Source organism: Puntigrus tetrazona, unplaced genomic scaffold (genome assembly GCF_018831695.1).
Source record: "Puntigrus tetrazona isolate hp1 unplaced genomic scaffold, ASM1883169v1 S000000395, whole genome shotgun sequence".
NCBI classification, from domain to species: domain Eukaryota; kingdom Metazoa; phylum Chordata; class Actinopteri; order Cypriniformes; family Cyprinidae; genus Puntigrus; species Puntigrus tetrazona.
Window position 1 is genome coordinate 50898 of NW_025048048.1, and position 21753 is coordinate 72650.

General features: G+C 36.1%; 1 pseudogene; it reads left to right on the forward strand.

Annotated features, from left to right (window-relative positions):
• LOC122333790 overlaps window positions 1-21409 on the forward strand; it is a 40216-nt pseudogene extending 18807 nt beyond the window's left edge.
• The last annotated feature ends 344 nt before the right edge of the window (window positions 21410-21753 follow it).

The window sequence follows — 21753 nt, forward strand, 5'->3', positions numbered from 1 at the left end:
TGTTGTATTAGTTTATTATATTAATTTGTTACATTAAGAAAAAATGTTAATACTTTAATTGCACAGTATTATTATTTGTATTATATTATTTACGTTTATACACTTTTATTTTTTATATTTTTATTGCGTTTATAACCTTGACGGTTTAACTTTTAAAAATTAAGGTATTGAAAAAAACTTGAAATACTAGAGTTGTAATTTTACTGCTTTATTACAAAATTAATTGTTGTATTTAATTTACATTTCTTTCTCACATTTGTACTTTACGGTCATATATTACAATAGAAATTTTACTATTTTGTATTTTAGTTCCATAATAATAATTAAGCAATTTAATTTGACTGTTTTACAGTACTGTGTACTTCCTTTTCCTGTGCAGTCCTGCTATGACTAAAATAGGGTGTTTTACCCCATATTTGTGAATGCTATGTATTTCTCATGCTTTATGGATTAATGTCGCAATCATGCAGCAACATGTAAATGTCATGCTCTATTAGAGTCTCTCAAGTTCATCTGTTTGCCACAATGTTACTCTTCGAACAGTTCTGTATCTAGTGAATGTCTGTCTGTGGAGGTTTGCATGAAATTTAATGAGTGCTCAGATCGCTGTTGCACAGCGAGGTTACGGCCAGCGATCTAACTGAACTTCCTCCCACATGCTCGGCTTTCTCTGAATGGTCTTATAAGGTTAATTAGCGCTCTGTCAACGCAGCTGTCTCTCAGTGCTGTTGTCAGTGGGGTATTAAGCGAACGGCCCTATAGACAGCCAGTATGTTACCGTCCAATTGCAACAGGCGTGCTAAATTTAAGCACTTGTGCAAAGTCAGTGGACATCAGAATCGAGACTAAGTGATGTTGACTCGCATAAGACTTCAAGTCCCGCGGGAACGTTGTCTAATTAGCAGATTTCTGAAAGCGTGAGTCACCGAAAGTGTGAACTAGCATCCATATGACCGACGGTCGAATCGTTTCGGGTTTGGCGCAGAGAATCGAAGTTCGAAGCCAATTAACACGTCGAATCTGCATCTAAAGAGAGCATTTGTGTCCTCGTTAAAAGTTACTTTCACTTGTTTATTCGGTTTCTTTTTTTTTTTACGTTCTTTCTGAGCTGCGCTGTTTATAAGCACCATCTGTTGACATGCCATCGCAGAGCTGGCCTAATGAGCGCGCGGAGGGCAGGCGCACGGCTTGGCATGCTCGTACACCGTCGGCGTGACCCCGCTGGTGTAGTATTAAACCGGGGTGGGTGTGTGTTTGCGCGAGCGCTCTTCTATTAGCCTCGTGTTACACAGCAGAACTCTGGTCAGGAACCGTGAACAGATGTTCAACGCTGGTGGAAATATAAACACAACTAGTTCCGCTGTGCTTGCACGAGGTGCTTTTTTTGTTGCGCGTGAGATGCACCAAAAGGGCTTTTCATGTCGTAAGCTACTGTGTCATCCTTTCCCACTACAGTGCATTATAGATTTAGATTGATTAGTTCAGGCTAGGGTGGGGTGATCAAATTAAGCCACATCATGGATATTACAGCAATTTTAAATGCGCTTTGTGTCTGCTCAGTACGTTTCAGTACGCTGCTGTTTATATATTTATATATTATATCAAAATGTTTCCGATCAGTTATGCTAATATATATTTGTTTTATATATTAAACTATAATAACGTTTTAGTTAAAATTATTTATTGTATATAATTATAATTTATATAATTATTAATCTAATAATGTTGCTATTTACATATATATAATATTTAATCTTATATTATTACAAAATATACAAATATTGTATTTTCGTCAAAAAAGTGTAGATTAATGGGATTTTTAACATGTTTGTTAAAAATATGTTTACATTTAAATGTTTCTGTTTTTGACGCATTAAACCAAGCCATTTTTATGTTAATATAACTCTGACCATTTGAACTATCAAAATAATTTAAATTGATCCTGACAGTAGTCAACGTGCGCCTTTTTGGCAATAGACCGCTTATTGTGGCAATTACTAATGCTTCGCCGATAACTGGCGGCAAATTTCCGTGAGAGCGGGTTTTGGACTGGATAAAATAATAAACGAGACAAACAAGAACGTGGTGAAGGAGGAGTAAAGAGCACGAGAGATGTTTGTGATGATGTTTGATAAGACTTTAATAGCAGGCTGAGTGAGACTTTCACATGTGGTGTATGCGTGTACATGCATGTGTAAAGATAACAAGGCTCCACAATGAAACTCTGCAACCCTGTATCTCAAAAATACTACTATATATATGTAATATAGTTGATCTATATTTATAATTTATTTATATTATTAAATATATAAATTATATATTTATTTAATATTTAATTAATTGTATGCAAATCGAATGATTTCTGTTTTTTTTTTTTTTTTTTAACACATTCTGTAAGACTTTTATAATAAAATATATGTAGGTGAAAATTACCTGTTTTGCCCTTAAGTCTTTTTATATATATATATATATATATATATATATATATATATATATATATATATATATATATATATATTGTTTTAGTTAAAATATGCAGTTTGCTGTTTATGCATTAATAATAATTTATGTTTTAGTTTAAAATATATGTAATACTTTTGCTGTTTAGGCCTATATTTAAATAAAAAGTTTAATATGCTTGTATATTAATATCTTTTATAAATGTATACAGTATGTTTTAGTTAAATATGCCTGTAGATTAATATTGCATTTATATTTCTGAGTATTTCAGTGTATATATTAGTGTATTTTTTTGCATATAAATGAAAATAATGAAATTAAATTCATTAACCCTAACCCTAACACCTTTTAGGCTTAAAAATTTTGATTATACATTCAGTTTCACCTAGATTTAAAAAAAATGTGAAGCCTTTCGAATCTGTTTGGCAACAATGAATTTTCCATGTTAATAAATGAAGCGGTCCTTTTAAGCTATTTCAAGGCAAGCAAATAATTATATTCAGGTATGTATTAAACATGGTTGTTTTTGATCTGCACACCAGCAAACGGCAGGAATGTGGCTTTCCGAAGCTTCCGTCACAGCAGCATCACCCTTCCCGCGGCATCTCTGGCGCTCATGTTTCTCTCCGGTCAGACTCCCTCCTCTTCAGCGTCACAGCTGAGCTCCGGTTGCCATGGATACCCGTGACATCAGCCGGAGCGTGGCGCTCGCTGCAGTCATTTGTTTGCGGCGCGAGAGCGGAGACGGAGGGAGAGGTCACGATGATGCAGGCCTGTTGCCAGGGCAACTTCACTCCCGTGATTTCTGCTGTCCGCAGATGGGCAGCAGAGGTGCATGGCGCCGAGGTTAAACCTCTCACATGAGCTTGGCCATCCGTGTCCATATAGGGCAACGTTTTCTCTTCTTTCCATCCTCCGAGATACTAAATTAAGAGTGGAGCCCGGCACGGCTTTAGCGAGATGGGCGAATATTTTGAGGCCAAATCCCAGGTGGTAAAAATCAACTAGAGAGCAGCGGACGCGGACGCTCCTTGTAGGGTGTAGTCGTTTTTCATTTGAATTAAAGTCATCCATGTGAAATATGTAATTAGCTAGAGTGCACAGGAATCCTGCCAGGCAAAACTTAGCTCCAGTTTTCTGCTTTCCATCACTTACAGTAGTTGCAACAAAGCATCGTTTGCCAACTGTGCATTTTTCCTGTCTTCATTGTGACCTCTCAGCAGTTATTGGCCTTTCAGATATATTTGTATTTTGTCATAGTCGCTGAGCAAAGAGATTTCTCAGCACAGCCTACCTTTGTATCATCAGCACTACCTTCATAAAAGAAAAGAGTCCAAGCCATATTTCTACTGTTATTTCAATCATTTACTGAACCGGTTTGATAAAAGGGATCTTTAATGGTGATTGTGTTTCTGTTTTTGTTTTTTTAAGTTAAAGCATATTTGTTTAATATTTGTATATTTGAAAGATTTTTACTTGCCATGTCAAAATTATACAATTATTTAAAAAAAAAATATATATATTTATTATTTGTCCAAACATTTGCCCCATTTTTTTTTTTTTTTTTTTTTATAAATATAGTTGTTTTGACAAATTTAATATTTGATTAAATACCACAGCACCAGTGTGACTAAAGATTTTTTTTAAATGTATATTATTAGTATTAAAGTAAACTGTCAGTAATAAAAATAGAACAAATAAACAACAGCAATGTAAATAAATGCAAAAGAGCATAAATAAAAAGTAAATAAAGAGTGATTTATGTTTTTCAGGAAGATCTAAAAATAGAACCACAGCCGTAAAAGGTCCGTGTAGTCTTCATTTAAATAAATAAATATAAATTGCAGTGAGCAGTGAATGGTTTTCTCTTTATTTTTATTTTATTAGATTTTATTACTTTTTTTTACTTAATGACAGCAGATGTTTTATTATGCTGCTGTAACTTTAAGACCCAATGCACAGATTTAATATACTTAGATCTGGTTTTCTAACAACTGTCTCATATTTGTATGTGTATCTATCACGCTAAGCATGATTTTATAATATCTTTTGAGTCATATTGAACTTATACACACAAATACTAAGTCAGTAATACAAGTATTACATTTAGGATTGCACAGACATCAGACTCATCCTGCCCAGACATCAGATTTCTTAAATGATGATTGAATCCCTGCATCACAATAGCTAAATTGAATTGCACAAACAAGATGATCGTCTCTCCTTACTTTTGTGAGTTCAGCATCTCATAGACGGTGCAAAAGGTAATGTTTATTTAAAAACATTGTACAGAAAAACTAGTTCTTCAGCTAGTGAGCTGTGACCCAGAAACTGGTCATTGGTCTGTAGTGATAGGGTTGTGGTTAGAAGAAACAACAATGCTAAATGCATTGAAATTGTTTTGTTGTTGTTTTTTTTAAACCTTAGTAGTTCATGATAATAAATAGGACTGCATGAATAATCAAGAGAAGCAAAATCGCAATACGGCTTAGTTCAGTTATCAAACGCATCTCTGCATATGCTCTGGGTCTGGGTCAGTTTTGTGCATTTGTAAGTGCAACATGTGACAACTACTTTCTTATAATGAGAATACCTTAACAACAAAAGAGAAGCTTTAAGGACTTCCTGCGTTTTTTCTGTTACAAATAAATGTTTGCTGGTTTACTGTCATGAAGAAATTAAAGGGACGGTTCACTCAAAAATTAAAATTGTCTTGGTTTTTGTTATCCTCATGTTATCCCAAACCTGTTGAACATACAAGATATTTTTCAGAAGGTTTTTGTTTTAGGTTTTTTTTTATGAACTATTGCTTTAATATTTGTATTGTAATTTTTCATCTGAAATGTAAAAAAATATTATTTTTTACAAATACAATTATTATTATTATATAATCATGAAATCCTTGCCAAATTTTGCAGAGTATATTTTGAGAAACTTTAAAGCTGGCTTGAGAAAGCCTAGTCTGAAAGATTGAAGCAGTGGTAAAAGCTTTGTTTGACATAGTTGACTAGATCGATGAGACAGATGTTGATAGCGTGTTGTTAACATAATTTATAACATTGTTATGATTTATGTTGCTTGCGTGTTTTTAGCATGGTTAACATAGTTTAACCATAAACTGTAAAAAAAAAAAAAAAAAAAAAAAAATACATTTCTGAAGAGTGTTTTGGAATGTTAAAGTGGGCGGAGCCGGCTGTGTCACCGCACATCACTCTGAGATAATCGGAAAAATGATTTCTGCTGTAATATTTTAATTATGGAGCCAACTCTCTTCTTTAGCTATCCTCTAGCGGCCGGTTGATGAATTGCAGTTTTAGTCACTTTCATGTTGGTTTCAGGAGAAAGACAGGAAGGTTGCTACTTGGGTTTAACATGTTTTTGGCATGTTTCAACATGTATCATGTTTCAGCTGAATTAAGCAAAAAACAAGAAAAACAGCTAAACCCAGTCGATTTAATAACCCAGCTTAAAATTATATTTCCCCCTAGATTTTTTATATTAGATTTTTTTGTTGAATGGTTTGCCATTTAATAGTTAAAGGGATACTCCACCCCAAAATATGTCATTAATCACTTACCCCCACGTCGTTCCAAACTCATAAAAGCTTTGTTTGTTTTCGGAACACAATTTAAGATACTTCTGATGAAAACTGGGAGGCCTGGAGACTGTCCCATTGACTGCCAAGTAATGAACACTGTTAAGGGGCAAAAAAGTATGAAAGACATAGTCTGCCATCCGTGGTTCAACTGTAACGTTATGAATACTTCTTGAATGGAAAGAAAACAAAAATAATGACTTTATTCTGTAATTTTGCACCACAACGTCACCGCAGCACCGTCTTTGAAAGCACCCGCTGAACGCACATAGCATGCACGGTTGACATTCAAAGTGGATTTTCGGTGATCTTACAGTGATTAATTGTTCACCGTTTATTTGGCAGTAAATGGGACACTCACAAGCCTCCCGGTTTTCATCCAAAATACCATAAAATGCTTTCCGAGGACAAATGCCATTGAGGTAATGACAAAAGTTTCATTTCGGGGTGGAGTCACCCTTTAATGTTAAAATACGGATCCTGAAAAAAACCTCTCGAAAAGTGCCGCTCTAAAGCATCAATGCGATATTTTTGGGAAAACATCGCAATATGATTGTGCTGCACAGCCATATCTTATGGAGACCAGACTTCTCTTGAGGTGTGTGCGAGGGATTGATTGTAGCGGGTGCAGGGCCTGATGTCATCTGTCAGCGCCATAATGAAGTGCTGGCGACTCCACGCTGAGAGGATGAGCAAAAACAGATACCGCAGCCCAGCGCTTCTGCCGCCCGTTCCCTCTCTTGCCTGCCATTTGTCTGTCTGTCCCGCCTGCCACCTCCAGCTGCTGACAGCTCACCTCTCTTAACGGGAGGACGTGATCGGCCCGTTTCTTCCTGCTCAGCACATGCGAGCTCCACACCTGCGAATGGCTGCTGCTTCACACGGCTTTCTGTGGAGCGTGTCGGCCTGACGTCAGTCCTGACAGTGCAGTCTGCGAGCTTGACAGTAGCCTGACAGAAAGAGAGAGAAGCAGCGCTCTGACATTGAGAGAGGCACGGCCGCTATTCCCTCGCTGGCACCGGCCTGTGCTTTTAAAATGGAAATGTATTACTCACCACGTATCCGGTGATTGAGGACGCATTAGAAAGCCCTGAAAACGAGAGGCCAAGAGTGATCGTTTCTGAGGCGTCTCGGGGGTGAGGTCGTTTTGCAAAAAGCGGGCCTTTCTCACATGTGCAAAATTCAGAATTGAAGAGTAAGCCCTCTCTTTCAATTCACAAGTGTAAATTTGAATTGAATTTGCCATGACATAAAGGAAGTTGGAAGAGGAATTGTCACTAAATTGTAATAAACACAGGTAATGCATTCTGGAAAATTAGATTAGCTATCTATCATCTGTTTATTCGTTCCTTTGTTTGTTCAGTCGTTTTATTTTTCTATCGTTCTATTGTTGTATATCTATCCATGTCTGTTTATCATCATTTGTTTTTTTTTTTTTTTGTTCATTCAATCTCTTTATCATTTGGATTCGTCATCTATCGTTCTATTGTTGTATATCTCTCTGTCTATCATTGTTTGTTCGTTTAATCATTTTATTGTTCTTCATATTGTTCTGTTGTTGTATATCTGTCTTTTTATTGTTCTGTCTGTTGTTCTATCTTTAAACCAAATTCCCAAATAAACATCTAAGACTAAGATAAAAATATGATAAAATTTTTTTAAAAACTGTTGTTTAAAATAAAATATTACATCAGTGAAGATTAGTCAGTTAGGTCATAAAGAAAGACTAACAGCTTCTGCATTAATATCATTGCCACATTTTCCATCTTTAGACTTTGTTGGCATTCAGTGCCCATGTGGTCGTCTCATGAGAGCACTTAGACAAAATGAAAACGCTATAACTTTTTTCTGCATCTCTATAACAAACCTCACCTTAATGAAGGTCTTAAGCAAGTGTTGTCAGCTTTTAATCACCCCACTATCATCTTGCTAATGCAGAGTCACTGCTGATGGGATCTGTGTGGCCATCTGCCCTGTAAGTGTGCCAGCTCCACTGGCCTGCCATCATCCATCTTTTATTTAAACACGGAGGACGCATAACAATTATGTAATTGCACCTATATCACTGTCAAGTAGTTCAAATAGAAATGTAAAAAATGCTGTACAAAATTACAACCGGTGTTTTAAATTTTGTCTTCACATTTGGGGTCCAGGACAAACTTTTCTCCATAGTGGCAATGTCATAGTGGACCTAAGTGGGCCAAACCTGTCCCCAGTGGATTCATAAGTTGGTGCGCAGTTGTCTTTTGTATGACCTTCTTCAGCAAGGCAGATACATTGGCACGTGCCACCCTGACTGGCACAGTGGGCCTTCTCCCAGAATTCACCGCTCAGGAGCTGTTCCAAGACTGTACCCTATTTTTACAGTTTCTGTCTGCTGGCAATCGCACTGAGTCTTGGCTTATCTTGCCGATAAAGCTGAAGGTGTGGCGTTCCTGATTTGGCCAGCACCAATAGCGCCGAGCGTGTAGTTGACTTGTTTTGGGTTGGTGTCAATTCCATTAACATTGAGTTTTCTAAGGAGGTTTTAAGTTTCCAGTGTAATATTATAGATTAAACTACACTGACACTATTGGATGAGAACAGAACTGGATTGAGCTGGATACCGAATGTAATGTTATGTATCATAATTTTAAAATGTAACTTTGCAATTCAGCTGAATTGAATCAACATTGAACGGACATGAATGGAATAATGATGCGGTGCTCTTCATAGTTGAATTGGATGTGTTCAGAATTGATAAACTTTGCAAACTCTGAACTGAATGAAATGGAATAATGACACTTGCTTCTTGTAGATCTGCTTGTAGCTGGATTTGTTGGATGTTTAATAGATTTTGCAGCATTGACAACTGTAATTAAATTCAGTTGAAATGAATGGGATTGAGGTAAATAGTGACTATTATCTTCTGTAGAACTGTTTATAGCTCATCTGTTCTTGTTTCAGTATCGATCAACTTTGCAGCATTGACAGCTATTGAACTGAATTTGAGTCTAATTAAACTGGACACTAACTTGTCAACATCTTCACTTGTTTATTGAATTGAATGAACATAAACATTTCAGAATTGATCAATTTTATAGCATTGACTTATTGAATTGAAATTACTTTGTAGTCGATATCGACACTCATTCAGCTTAACTTGTTTCCTAGTTGATGAACTTTACTCAGTTACTGATCTGAATAGAAGCAACAAATTTGAAAAAATAAATATGAACTGAATTAAGCAGGATAATGACTATAATTCTGTTGAATCCACACTGTTGTCTTCTTTAGAGCTGCTGAGTTGAAATAAAAGTTGTTCACATTGACATGCATTGAATTTAATAGCTGATGCACTTTTTTTAAAATTGACACAATTATTGAACCGAATTGAAACAACAAGTTTCATAATGACACTAGCTTCAAGCAACATCAGCACTTACTTAACTGAATCGAATCATCATTGAGCTGACATTGAACTAAATATTGACACACTTGCCTTCTGATTATAGCTGAATTTACTTAGTTTCGTGATTAAACTTCATGCAGATCTTTTACTGATCTGAATTAAAACAACAGATATGAACTAAATCGATCTGGATAGCGACACTAACCTTGCAGCATCCGTATTCTTATCATCTTTAGAGATGCTTTTGAATTGAGTTAATGAATTTTGCAACATTAATACCGTTACTGAAGTATTATACTTGAATTATTTTAGAAATTTAATTGTTGAATTCTACAACGTTAACGCTGTTATTTTCCTTTGTATTAATGTGAAGCTGCTTCAAATATATCTGTATTGTATAGAGATTTATACATAAGATACTTGACTTCACAATAATAACGGTCCTTTTGGAAGTTTGTGAATTCTTATCCAATAACTTTTCCTTCCCTGCAGAAAAAGAGTCGTGAAGAGAGCGAAGGCGAGGGCAGCGGGGTGGAGATCCTGGAGAACCGACCTTACACGGACGGCCCAGGCGGCTCTGGTCAGTACACCCATAAGGTTTACCACATCGGCCAACACATCCCTAGCTGGTTCCGCTCCATCTTGCCAAAAGCTGCTCTCCGTGTGGAAGAGGAATCCTGGAACGCCTACCCATACACCCGCACACGGTGAGTGTGCTTTCTCCTAATAATAAAAACCCTCTGGCTCTCTTTCAAAAGTACTCCGGTAAATACCCACATCAGCTTTTAACATTCAAGTCAGGGCTTGCTGTTTTGATCTTGAAGTCAACGCGGAATCAAAATAGACCCGTGTTTACTTTTTTAAAGCATTTTTTTTTTTTGGTTTTATATGGAATGTTGCTTCAAAGCACGTTGAGTTCAGCTCAACTCCTACTGCAATAAACATATCTGTTACTTAATAATGAGGTCACGGTAGGTATGAAGAAGGGATAAACTCGCATGAACCTCACTGCAGAGCGCTTGCGTTAATGCATGACACTGATATGATGAAATTACATCAGAGTTAATCTCTGCTCGCCTGTCCTGCAGCTACACGTGTCCTTTCGTCGAAAAGTTCTCCATCGATATCGAGACGTACTACAAACCGGACACGGGTAGCCAGAATGACGTCTTCAACATGTCCTCGGCCGAAAAGAGGCAACGGGATATAGGTACTGTTGCACCTTCTTTATTTTTACTCCGATTAATGCATACATTTGATGCTTTTGGCAGTGTTTGAAATGCTAAAGCACAACGGAGCGTCTTGAACAGGTGCATTTCTGAGAGGTCCTGTCCTTTTTTTTTTTTTTTTTTTTTTAAAGCGAGTTCTGCTTGCTTGTGAGACCAAGCTCAAGCAATCCAGCAGGAAGAGCTCTCGAGTCATGCCTCGGTGTTTAAGATGCAGACGGCGTGCCGCTTCATTGACATAGTAACGTGCCGCTATTAGGTAGCGTGCCGCGGCACGAGCGCCCTGTTGCACTCTGGGACGGGTACTGAAGGCTTTCTGAGCTGAACGCAGACAGACGCAGGCACTGCAGGGGGAAGCGCCCTGCGAATGCTGTTACATAACTCCATTCCTTACTGACAACATGTACCTTCATGAGTGTGCTGTGGAGACACCTAGAGGCCGTCTGATGACACGGCAGTCTGCAAACGGGAAACGACCCAAGATCAGAAAACAATCTCGCAACTGTGAATAATTGAAGACCTACAAAGTTAGGTTCTCAGCGCAGTAAAGATTGTAGCTCGTCCAATAATGAAAAATTGCTGAAAAAGTACTCGCCCTCAGGCCGTTCAAGCTGTGAATGAGTTTGTTTCTTCAACAGGTTTGGTGAAATTAAGCATCACGGCATTTGTTTACTAATGGATCCATTGCGGTGAATGGGTGCCGTCAGAATGAACTGCTGATAAAATTGCTTTCTCTGGTATTGGACTGGTATTTTGGTCAGAAGGGATGGTTTAAAGTTAAAAGACTTTTGTGATGGACTTATTTCTTACAAATATATAGCTTTTCAGTTTACAAGATGTTAATGTACTGGAGTGCTGTGGATTTATTGAGATGTTTGGACTCTTATTCGGACAGCACACATTCACTGCAGAGGATCCATTGATAAACCGTGATGTAATGCTGAATTTCTCTAAACGTATCATCTACATCTCCGATAACTTGAGAGTGAGTTTTCAGTAGATTTTTATTTTAGAACGAACTTTTGGTCTTTTGCAAAAAAACAAGTTAGCAAACAAAGAAGAATAAAAAGAAATCTGTACGCTCATTACATACAAACAATGTTTTTACGAATATAGCAAAAGTAACAATATTTTTTTGCACTGGAACAACTCGTTTCCTTATGCCAAAGCTGCTTAAATAAAAGAAAAGCTTTATGACACGTAAGACAAACAGATAAACCAGCTTTTACAGCCTCAGTGCGCATGCTATTACCTTTTTAGAAGGTCCTATAAAATCTCTGCCATGAACTGATTTGGTTTGCAAGAAAAGACTAAATATGTACCCGTTCACCATTTTTGCCTTGCTCTCCCAAAAAAACTCGCTAATGCAATAACGGTCTTTCACAGATCCCATCGATATTGTGAATGAATTCATCGCCCCTCATGAGTACCTGGCTGAGGAAGACCCCAAACTCTACAAGTCATATAAAACCCAGCGAGGCCCTCTGTCTGACGACTGGATCTCGGAAATTAACAACAACCCAGGCAAAATGCCCGTCATGTGCGCCTACAAGTTGTGTAAAGTGGAGTTTCGATACTGGGGCATGCAGTCCAAGATTGAGCGCTTCATTCACGATGTGGGTAAGTGTTCGCCCCAAATGCATACATTTTCGATAATCCAGCGAATTTATTATTAACTTAGCACCAGCACTATTATCAGTAGTGTCCTCTACCATATGCCCAACAGTGTTATTAGCTCTGAGAAGACATTTGTCTCTCCAATAATTCTCTATGAGTCAGCTGATCCATCTGCTGCATATTTGCGTGAAACGATGCTTGGTAACGTCCTGTTATCGTTGTGCGTGGGTGGGCAGCAGGTGTCAAGCGTTCTGTCAGGGAAAAAGCCCTTAATCATTAACCTGCACTTAATGAAAACGAGATTGATGCAGTGCGGCTCCAGTGAAATTCAGCTTTCGGAGAACCGCCTCCCCTCCAGACTGCATCGGGCAAAATTAATTTCCTTTCCATGTGCCGTTTGAGCGCCGCTTAATCTTTTTCATTACTGATATCGGCTTGTTTATTGGCTCCTTTCTCTGATAATTTGCGAGCGCACTGTTGCCGTCCCCATTTACTAAACTCTTTTCCGTCTTCGGCTGATTTATTTTTTATTTTTATAAATTTTTTTTTCCTCTCGCCGCTTCCTGGCCGCTGTGAAAACAATTTTGTCCGCGCGTCTCTTCATTACCGAGTTCAATTATCTGAAAGACTGGTTAACTGCGTGTTTGACATGTCTTAATCAGTAAAGGAAATAGCACAAGGAAATAAGCCAAACCACACATCGACCTAAATGTTGAGAAAACTCACAAACATCCGTGAAGCAGGGTTATTATAGTTAACTAATTAATAGAAATAAAAACACGTGTTTTATTTAAAAAATATAAAATATAAAAAAATATAATAATTGCTAATTATGTAAATTAAAATTAAAAGTGTGTGTGCATATTATTATACACAATGTATGCAAGTATTATTGTAAATGTATTGTTTTTATCAAATAATAATTAATTGTGATTAATACAATTGTTTTAATATTATTTTTTATTAATATTGATGCAATATATTTTTAGTCCTTTTTATGAAGGTCCTTTTTTCTTTTTTTCTCAATGGATATTAGTTTGTGAAATGCATGTGCTTTTAACATTAAATTAACTTATATTATTTTAATATACTAATAAATTAATATTTAGACAATGCACAATTCTAATTTTAGAAAGTAGTACATACATCTATGAACTTTTTAAAAATAAAAAAATATAAAAGAACATTAAATAGAAAAACAAAAAAATAGCTAAAATTCAAGCAAAAACAGTTTAAAATTACAGTTTTAATTGCAAAAAAAGTTACAGCAGTAACAATAAGTTTTAAATGTAACCTAGCTATTCATGTTACTTTGTTACTTATGTAAAGTAACATGTTACATTTTTTCACCATCTGTTATCTGAGGTCTTTTTTTTCCGAGCATGCAAGTGCTGTACAGACCTAGCAACCACCCAGAACACCTTAGAAACCACATTAAAAATGGGGTGCTGACTTCTGCAAACATTATCTTCAGAGGATGTGAAAATTTAACGCAAACAGTTGTTTCCCTCCTAAACTAGAAATGACTTTTAAAGCAAGTACGCCTGTAACCTTGTGCTATTTTCCCATCAGGGCTGAGGAAGGTGATGGTACGCGCTCATCGGCAGGCCTGGTGTTGGCAGGACGAGTGGTACGGTCTGACAATGGAGGACATCCGGCAGCTGGAGCTGGAGACGCAGCTGGCTCTGGCGCAGAAGATGGCGCAGTACAGCTGCAACGAGGAGGGCGGCGAGAACAACGGCACCGTCACCAGTCCCGAGAAAGAGCACGAAGCCAAGGAGGCCATCAGCTCCATCGAAGCCGAGGGCACCACGAGGACCATGGGAGACACGCTGCAGGCTCGAGGAGAGCTGACCAAGCAGTGGTCCACCTCTTCCAGGTCCTCGCGTTCCTCGAAGAGAGGAGGCACGCACACACCGCAGTACTTCAGAAGTGATGTGTGTGTGTGTGTGTGTGTGTGTGTGTGTGTGTGTATATATATATATATATATATATATATATATATATATATATATATATATATATATATATATATATATATATATATATATATATATACTGATCATCATTTCTGAAGTACTGCGGTGACCGTAAATAAACGTGTCATTTTACATAATTTTTTATTTCAAATAAATGCTGTTCTTTTGAAGTTTCTGTTCAAAGAATCTTGAAAAACAATTTTCTTTTTAGTTTTTCGCAAAATATTTAATCGGTGCAACTATTTTTATATATCGATAATAATAAGAATTGCTTTTAAGCTTAATTAGAATGGTTTCTGAAGGATCATGTGAGACTCGAGTAATAATGCTGAAAATGAAGCTTTGTATAACAGTAATAAATAATTTTTACATTTTCAAATGTAAATTGTAATAATATTTCATAATATTTTTAATTAGTTTATTTTAATATTATACACCGAGTTATATAATTGTTTATTATATAATGTCATTTTAGAATATGTATAATATATAAATGTATTATGTAATTTAATGTAAGTCTATATATATTATACTTATCTATGTATTATATATGTGTATTATTATATTTAATTAATTATAAATTGTTATAACATTATTTTAGTATTGTTATTTATTTTGATTAATATTACAATTATTTTTAGTCCTTTTATGTTGTTGTTGATTTTATTGCATATTTGTTTGTAAGAGAATCATGATGCGCATGTAATTTTTTTTTTTTTCATGCATTAAGTGTATTAATTTTAGGTTTTCATTTTATGTTTCTAGGTGACTAACAGGAATTGAGTTTAAAAAAACATTTCAAGCTATAATAATGTTTCATAATTATATCATATTAGAAATTCATTATTTTAGTGCGTTTTGTTTTCAATGTCATTTTTTAAGTGTCCATTGGAGGGGGGATTATAAATTAAGCTTTGCAGCACAGAACTAACATGTATTATTTGTCTTTAATGCGCGTGCAGGAAGTCCTTCACGTCACAGTATTTCTGAATGGCGCATGCAGAGCATCGCCAGAGATTCGGAGGACAGCACAGACGACGAGTTCTTTGACGCTCACGGTAATGCAGGATTGATCCCGAGTCTTAGAAGGTGCTCATAGCAATCTGTTATTTACTAAAGTCTCAATCCTTGTTCCTCAGAGGACTTCTCCGACAACGAGGAGATCTTCACCAAGGAGATCACCAAATGGAGCTCCAACGATCTGATGGATAAAATCGAGACAGCGGAGGCAGAGGAAGCCCAGGGTATGCTGGGATTATCACCATTCGACAAGCTCTCCGATTGTAGCGGGGTATTTTAGACTCCTGAGGCGGGTGATGCAAAGCATTTTTTTCCGATGCTTTGGTTTTGTAATGCATAAGCCAAGCCCGTTGGAAGGAGTTTTTTTTCCATTCATCCTCCAAATACAGAGATTTTCACATCTTTAATAGGATTAGCGTTAAAGGAGCTCCATTGACTCTGAGGAGGTTAGGGTCCGTGTCAAACAGTGTGAGATTATGGAACACTAATTACACTGAATTCCATGCTGTTTGTGAGACGGATCTCGCCGGACTCGTTTTATGAAACTCGTGTTCAAATGGAAGTCTGACACTAGGTTTCTTTCCGTAATAATAGACTTACTTAAATACTAAAATAATCATTACTTACTATTTAGAAATATCTTTTATTTTATAGTACATATCGACTTTACATTCATATATAATATTTAATTAATATTAAACAAATGTAAAGTAATAATTACATTATTTTAATACATTTTTTATTATTAGCAATATTTTTGTACTTTAATATTTATAGAATTATTCGCTTGACTATTTTATTTTAGAGAATAAGCAACTTAAATATTTTAAAATCAAATAATATTAAAATGCATTCATTTCATAATATAATATCAAGTTTATTTATATATATATATATATATATATATATATATATATATATATATATATATATATATATAATTAGTTTTTATAATTATTTATTATTATTTGTATTAATAGTTGCAATATTTATGTAATGTGAATTTAATTATTTTAACTTTTATTGTGTTTAAAAAAAATTATTTTTCATCAGTGCATTTTTTGTTATTTTTTTATCATGATTCATATATGATCCCCCCCTGCATTAAGCACATTTATTTTTGGTTTCTAGGTGACTATCAAGAATCGGGAGGGGAGTTTTCTGGGACCACCAGCGTGGAGCGGCTCAATGAGGTATGTCTGCATCTGTGCATGTTCACACACTTTCCCATTAAAACGAATAGAAACGCACTACAACTTAAACGTTGCATAATGCATATTTATGTGTCGTACTGTTAGTGCAACAGCAGCAGTGAAAAACACATTGATCTGTGCTCGCGCTAATGGAGCAGAAATTCAGCAGTAGTCACGCTGTGTTCATGCTTCTCTGAGGGTATGTTATGCAACAACGATTTCATTTTGCATCAGCTCCACACTATCGGTGAACAAACCGTATGACCTTTGACGAAATGAAACGGCAGTCTGTCACTGCAAAGGTCGGCTCAGCATATAGTCATAAGGTCAAGTTCTCATGGTGTGAAGGGTTTGATGGGGACGTGTGGTGGAAGAGCACGATCAGGGGTCGAGGGCCTTTGGATGATCTCAGTGCTCTTTAACTCTGCTCCTCAGAGACGCAGGTCCATGCGGCGCTCCAGCGTTCGTAAGCGCCGACGTACAGCACGCAGATGCCCAGCTGTGAGTCACAGCGACACCCCTCTGTATTCGTGTAGCTCTTAAGTTGTGTAGAATCAGGGTGTTTTACTGTGGTGTTTTAGTTTAGCTGAGCTTTACTCTGAAACTTGTTTTGTAAAGAAGGCATACTCTTCAGATCTAGATATGTACTTTTTCTGTGGTGTAGAGTTTTCATCAAAGCAATCTTTATTAACAACAGTGATGCCCCTCCCCCTTTTTTAGGCACTCTGTGCTCTGGAAGTGTTTTCCCATTCGTCTTGTCCATAGGGCAAAGCAAACTGTCTAAATATACAAAACTGGTGTTCTTTCGGTTTCCATTAACTAGCGATAGAAGTCTTTGTTAATGTTCATTTCAGCATGTACTGATGCAAAGAAATAAGTTTTATCTTTAACATCGACTAACACTGAATTTCTGCATTTTTTAAACTAAATTTAACACGAAATAAAAGAAATACTGTAACATGTTTTGCTCCTTGTTAATTAAAATCAGTTAATGCATTAACTAGTGCAACCTTATTGTAAAGTATTAATTTTAATAATAATAATAAAAAGAACACATTTTATATATAAATAAAAGACTATATATATATATATATATATATATATATATATATATATATATTATATATATATATATATATTTTATTTTTTTTTTTTTTTTTTTAAATTTAAACATTTCATAATAGAATTTAAAAAAATATATATATATATATATATATATATATATATATATATATATATATATTTTTAATTCTATTATGAAATGTTTAAATTTAAATGTATAAATTGATTTTGATTATGTAAAAATATGAATTAGATTTTTTTTCCCTTTATTGTTCTTTTCATAAAAACATTTCATTTTAGTATTATTATCAAGAATATTATTTTGGATTTTAAACATTTGTGTATGTTACTGTCATTAACAAATAAGATAAAAAAAGTTTATGCATAATTGTTTTTCACATTGGGTAATATAATGAGCTATAATTTGTATGACGGTGAAGTCAGCTAAAATGTCATAATCAACGTAATGCCAGCTTTTTATCAGAAATCAACATGCTGTGTTTTGTTATTTTGTTTTCGACACTACAACTAATGCAATATAGGTAGCTAATATTAGCTCTTGTCATCTGAGTCGACCTACTTGTGACGTGGTTTTTACAGAAGCATATGTCCGTATTTCTCATGGCAGGTCTGTGTTGAGAGATTAATGTTTTTTTAACTTGGAATCGGTTTATCTATGGAGATTTTGAATGGGATTTGTACTTCTGGGAGCCTGCTGTTGCGGTCTGTACCGTGTTGTTTGTTAGTAAGTCATCCTCTTTCACAATAGCGTGTTGTCACGAGTGTGTGTGTGTGTGTGTGATGTTTTAAACGAACTGTATGCAGCTGGAGAAACAGCTGTCCACATGTATCCTCAGGACTGTTCCTCACAGCAGTGCTTACAGCCGTCCAAGATCCACGTCCTCATCCTGGTTCTGCACGGCGGAAACATCCTGGATACGGGCAGCGGAGACCAGAACAGCAAGCAGGGGACGTCAACACCATCAGCGGTGCGTTTGATGCTGTGATGCGGGTTCATTACCCGCTGCATTAGGCCGCATCGCCATCCGTCTGGTCCCGTGTCCAGCCGTGTGTGTGGAGGCCTTCTCTCTGGTGTCCAAGTGAGCATGAACACACACTCATTTCACTGCCAGGAGTATAACACTGGTGTAACTGGCAACACTCAATATTTCAATATTGCTAAGTTATGGTTTCAGAAATTGTATTAGATTTTATTAGGAATCTTTATATATATATATATATATATATATATATATATATATATATATATATATATAAATATAAATATAAATAGAATTGCTTCTTAATGTTTCCTGAAACTTCTTGCAATGAATCATTTAATAATTTATTTAATTATGATAATAAATACTTATGTTTATTATTGTTACTTCATAATAATAAATCATTTAAAAAATATTTTAAATTTGAATTATATTTATCATGGTTAGTCAAGGGTTTATCAAGGTGCTTAAAGTACTTGACATATGTAACTCCTTTCAAATGTAAAATGAAAACAGCCATATTTATGAAAAAGGTGCATGAAAAGTACTTGAATGTTTAAAAGGCAGTGTATATATAAAATTAGAAATTAAATTAAAAATTAAAAAATATCCAAATTAAAAATAATCTTTTATCGTAAATAAACAATCCAGTGTGCCTGATATAAATACAGAGCCGTTTCACTTGGCAGTTTTTTTTAAATTTAATTTAAAAAAATATATTATTATTATATATATTTGAATTTAAACGATAACGAAAAAGTAGTGCTTGACAAGTCCTTAAGTCCTGAATTTAATTTTGCAGTTTATGTACGAACCCTGATTTATGGGGTTTTTTGAGTCACTATACAGTGTAAATGGATCTGAATATATTTCAGTCTGAGATCCTTGATGTTTTGGCACCAGACCTGACAGTTATATTACTTTTTGTACACTACACAATCAGTTTGTAAACTGCTTTGTCCGTATATGGCCAGTTGTCATATAAATAGTTGCAAAAAACATCAAATTTTATGTGGAATTTTTTCGCTCATTTTGATAGACTGAAAAAATCTGTAAAATTATTGATGAGATTGATTCTTTCATTACACTTTTGAAAAACGCATAGCTTTGTGGGATAGAAAATCACTGCTAGAAACAGAGCGTTTTGGCAAATGCAGCAGATAAGTGTTGCATGAATACCGCCCAGAAAGACTAGTATGCGGTTCTTCGTGCTAATCTAGTGTAGAAGACTGTTGCTGGCTACTAATGACCCAGCATGCTCTCTGTTCTTGTGTCCTTGACACAGTTTGAGTCCCTACAGCTATGACGTAAGGCTGCCTCTCCAACAGTCAGGATCACATCCCTCTGGCCGCCCTGCCTCTATTGGCCACCTCTGCACCACAGTACCAGGACGCCTCGTGGCAACGGTCATAGTGCGAGCCAATCAGGTCTCTTGCATGACTTCATCAAATCCCTGGAGGGAGCCACTTTCACCGGACAGGTCAGCGCTTTAGGTTTTCTCTGTGTTTATTTATAGATTATTTCTAAATTGAGCCAGTGAAACGCGCAAGAGTTTTAGTATCGTATGTCTAAAATTAACTTTTGGGATCAGTGCGTTTATTTCCAGAAGAACATCGGATGACGTATTTCTTAAAGTTATATCACTATTTTAGCATCGTTGAGATTTTATTATAGTGTTTGTTTCTGCCCGATCAGACATATATTCGTAAACCGTCACGATAAAAAAAACCCTGCAAAAAATAAAGTAGAACGATATTAGCATCCACATCACGATATTTTCTGTTTCTTCTGAGCGCATGCGTGTCCTCTACGCTTTAAATTCTCCAACTCGTTATAGCAAGATAAATTTTTGATTGGGTGTCAGCGGTCAGTGTTTTAATCGTTCATCACTAGGAAAAAACATCCTGAAAGTGATTCCAACGATAACGTTTTATTTTTATAGCTGTGTTGTGGACTGTGCTATTCTTCAATATTGAGAGCGATTTTAAAACTTCATCTTTAGCGCTATATCTGTCTTTCTTTTTCTTAGTTATCGTCTTTGGTGTGAGCGGGCCTTTAGACTTTCACTGACCAACGTCAAACATTCAGATCTGTCTAGACTAGCGGCTAAGCGCGACATAAGTATTAGCAAGCTAGCTAGTAAGGTTTTTTAAACCTGCTAACGTCAGCGCTAACAAAATGTTAAAGCGTAAGCTATATGCTAAATTATGCTAAAAACATGCTAGCATGCTAAATTGCCAGCAGCATGTTAAAAATTGTAAACAATGTTTGGAGTCTCTGGGCAGTGTGTCTGATCGGTGACTGTGTGGGAGGCATTCTGGGATTTGATGCTCTTTGCAGCAGCAATAGATCACCGTGTCAGAGTCTCCAAAACAGCAGCCGACGTGGCAGCATTGTCAGTGTGCAGGTGAACACACACACACACACATTCAGACAGTGATTAATTACCGTAATCAATCACAGCCCAACAGATAAGACAAATCGCATCTTTTAAATGATTATGTAAGTGTGTCAATAGCAGTAATGCATCAAAGTCGTTTGTTTTGCCGGAAGAAACACGAAAATGCTGTTTTCCAGCACATGATCCCTGTAATACTAATCAAGGCTTGGCTTCCTCTGCAGGACAATGACCTGCTGTCACGAGGAGATCCATTATAAACAGCTCTCACTGCTCAGAGTTCAGGCTGAACTTAGGTTTTGCGACTCTGGAGGGCGATCGACACCTCAGCGCAATAATCTGGAGCATTCCTACCGTTCGAAGCCCGGTCGAGACGACCCCAAAAACAGCTGCCCCCTTAAGCGCGTGACTTCGTCCACCTCTGAGCTTGGCACCATCAAAACAGCACCAGGCCTTCACTCCACCAGGTGGGACAGGCGCTTTATCATTGTCTTTTTTATTTGTCATGATTAGGCACACAGTATGCTCCTGACTGGATTGGAATAGGTTAATATGAACTGGAGCAAGCGCGTAGGCAAATATGAATTAAAGGAAATATTTCAATATTGAATTATATAATATATTAGACTTACTTGCCTAACTAAAATGACTATGAAACATATTTATTGGATTGAACTTTTTTTTTATAAGAAATTAGTTTATTCAGAGGTTTGTCTAAATGATTTGTATTACAAATTCTATCTGGATGTATTTTAGTTTTTTTTGTATATTTCGTTTAAAGTGTGTTTTATAAACTTTTTTTAATTGTATG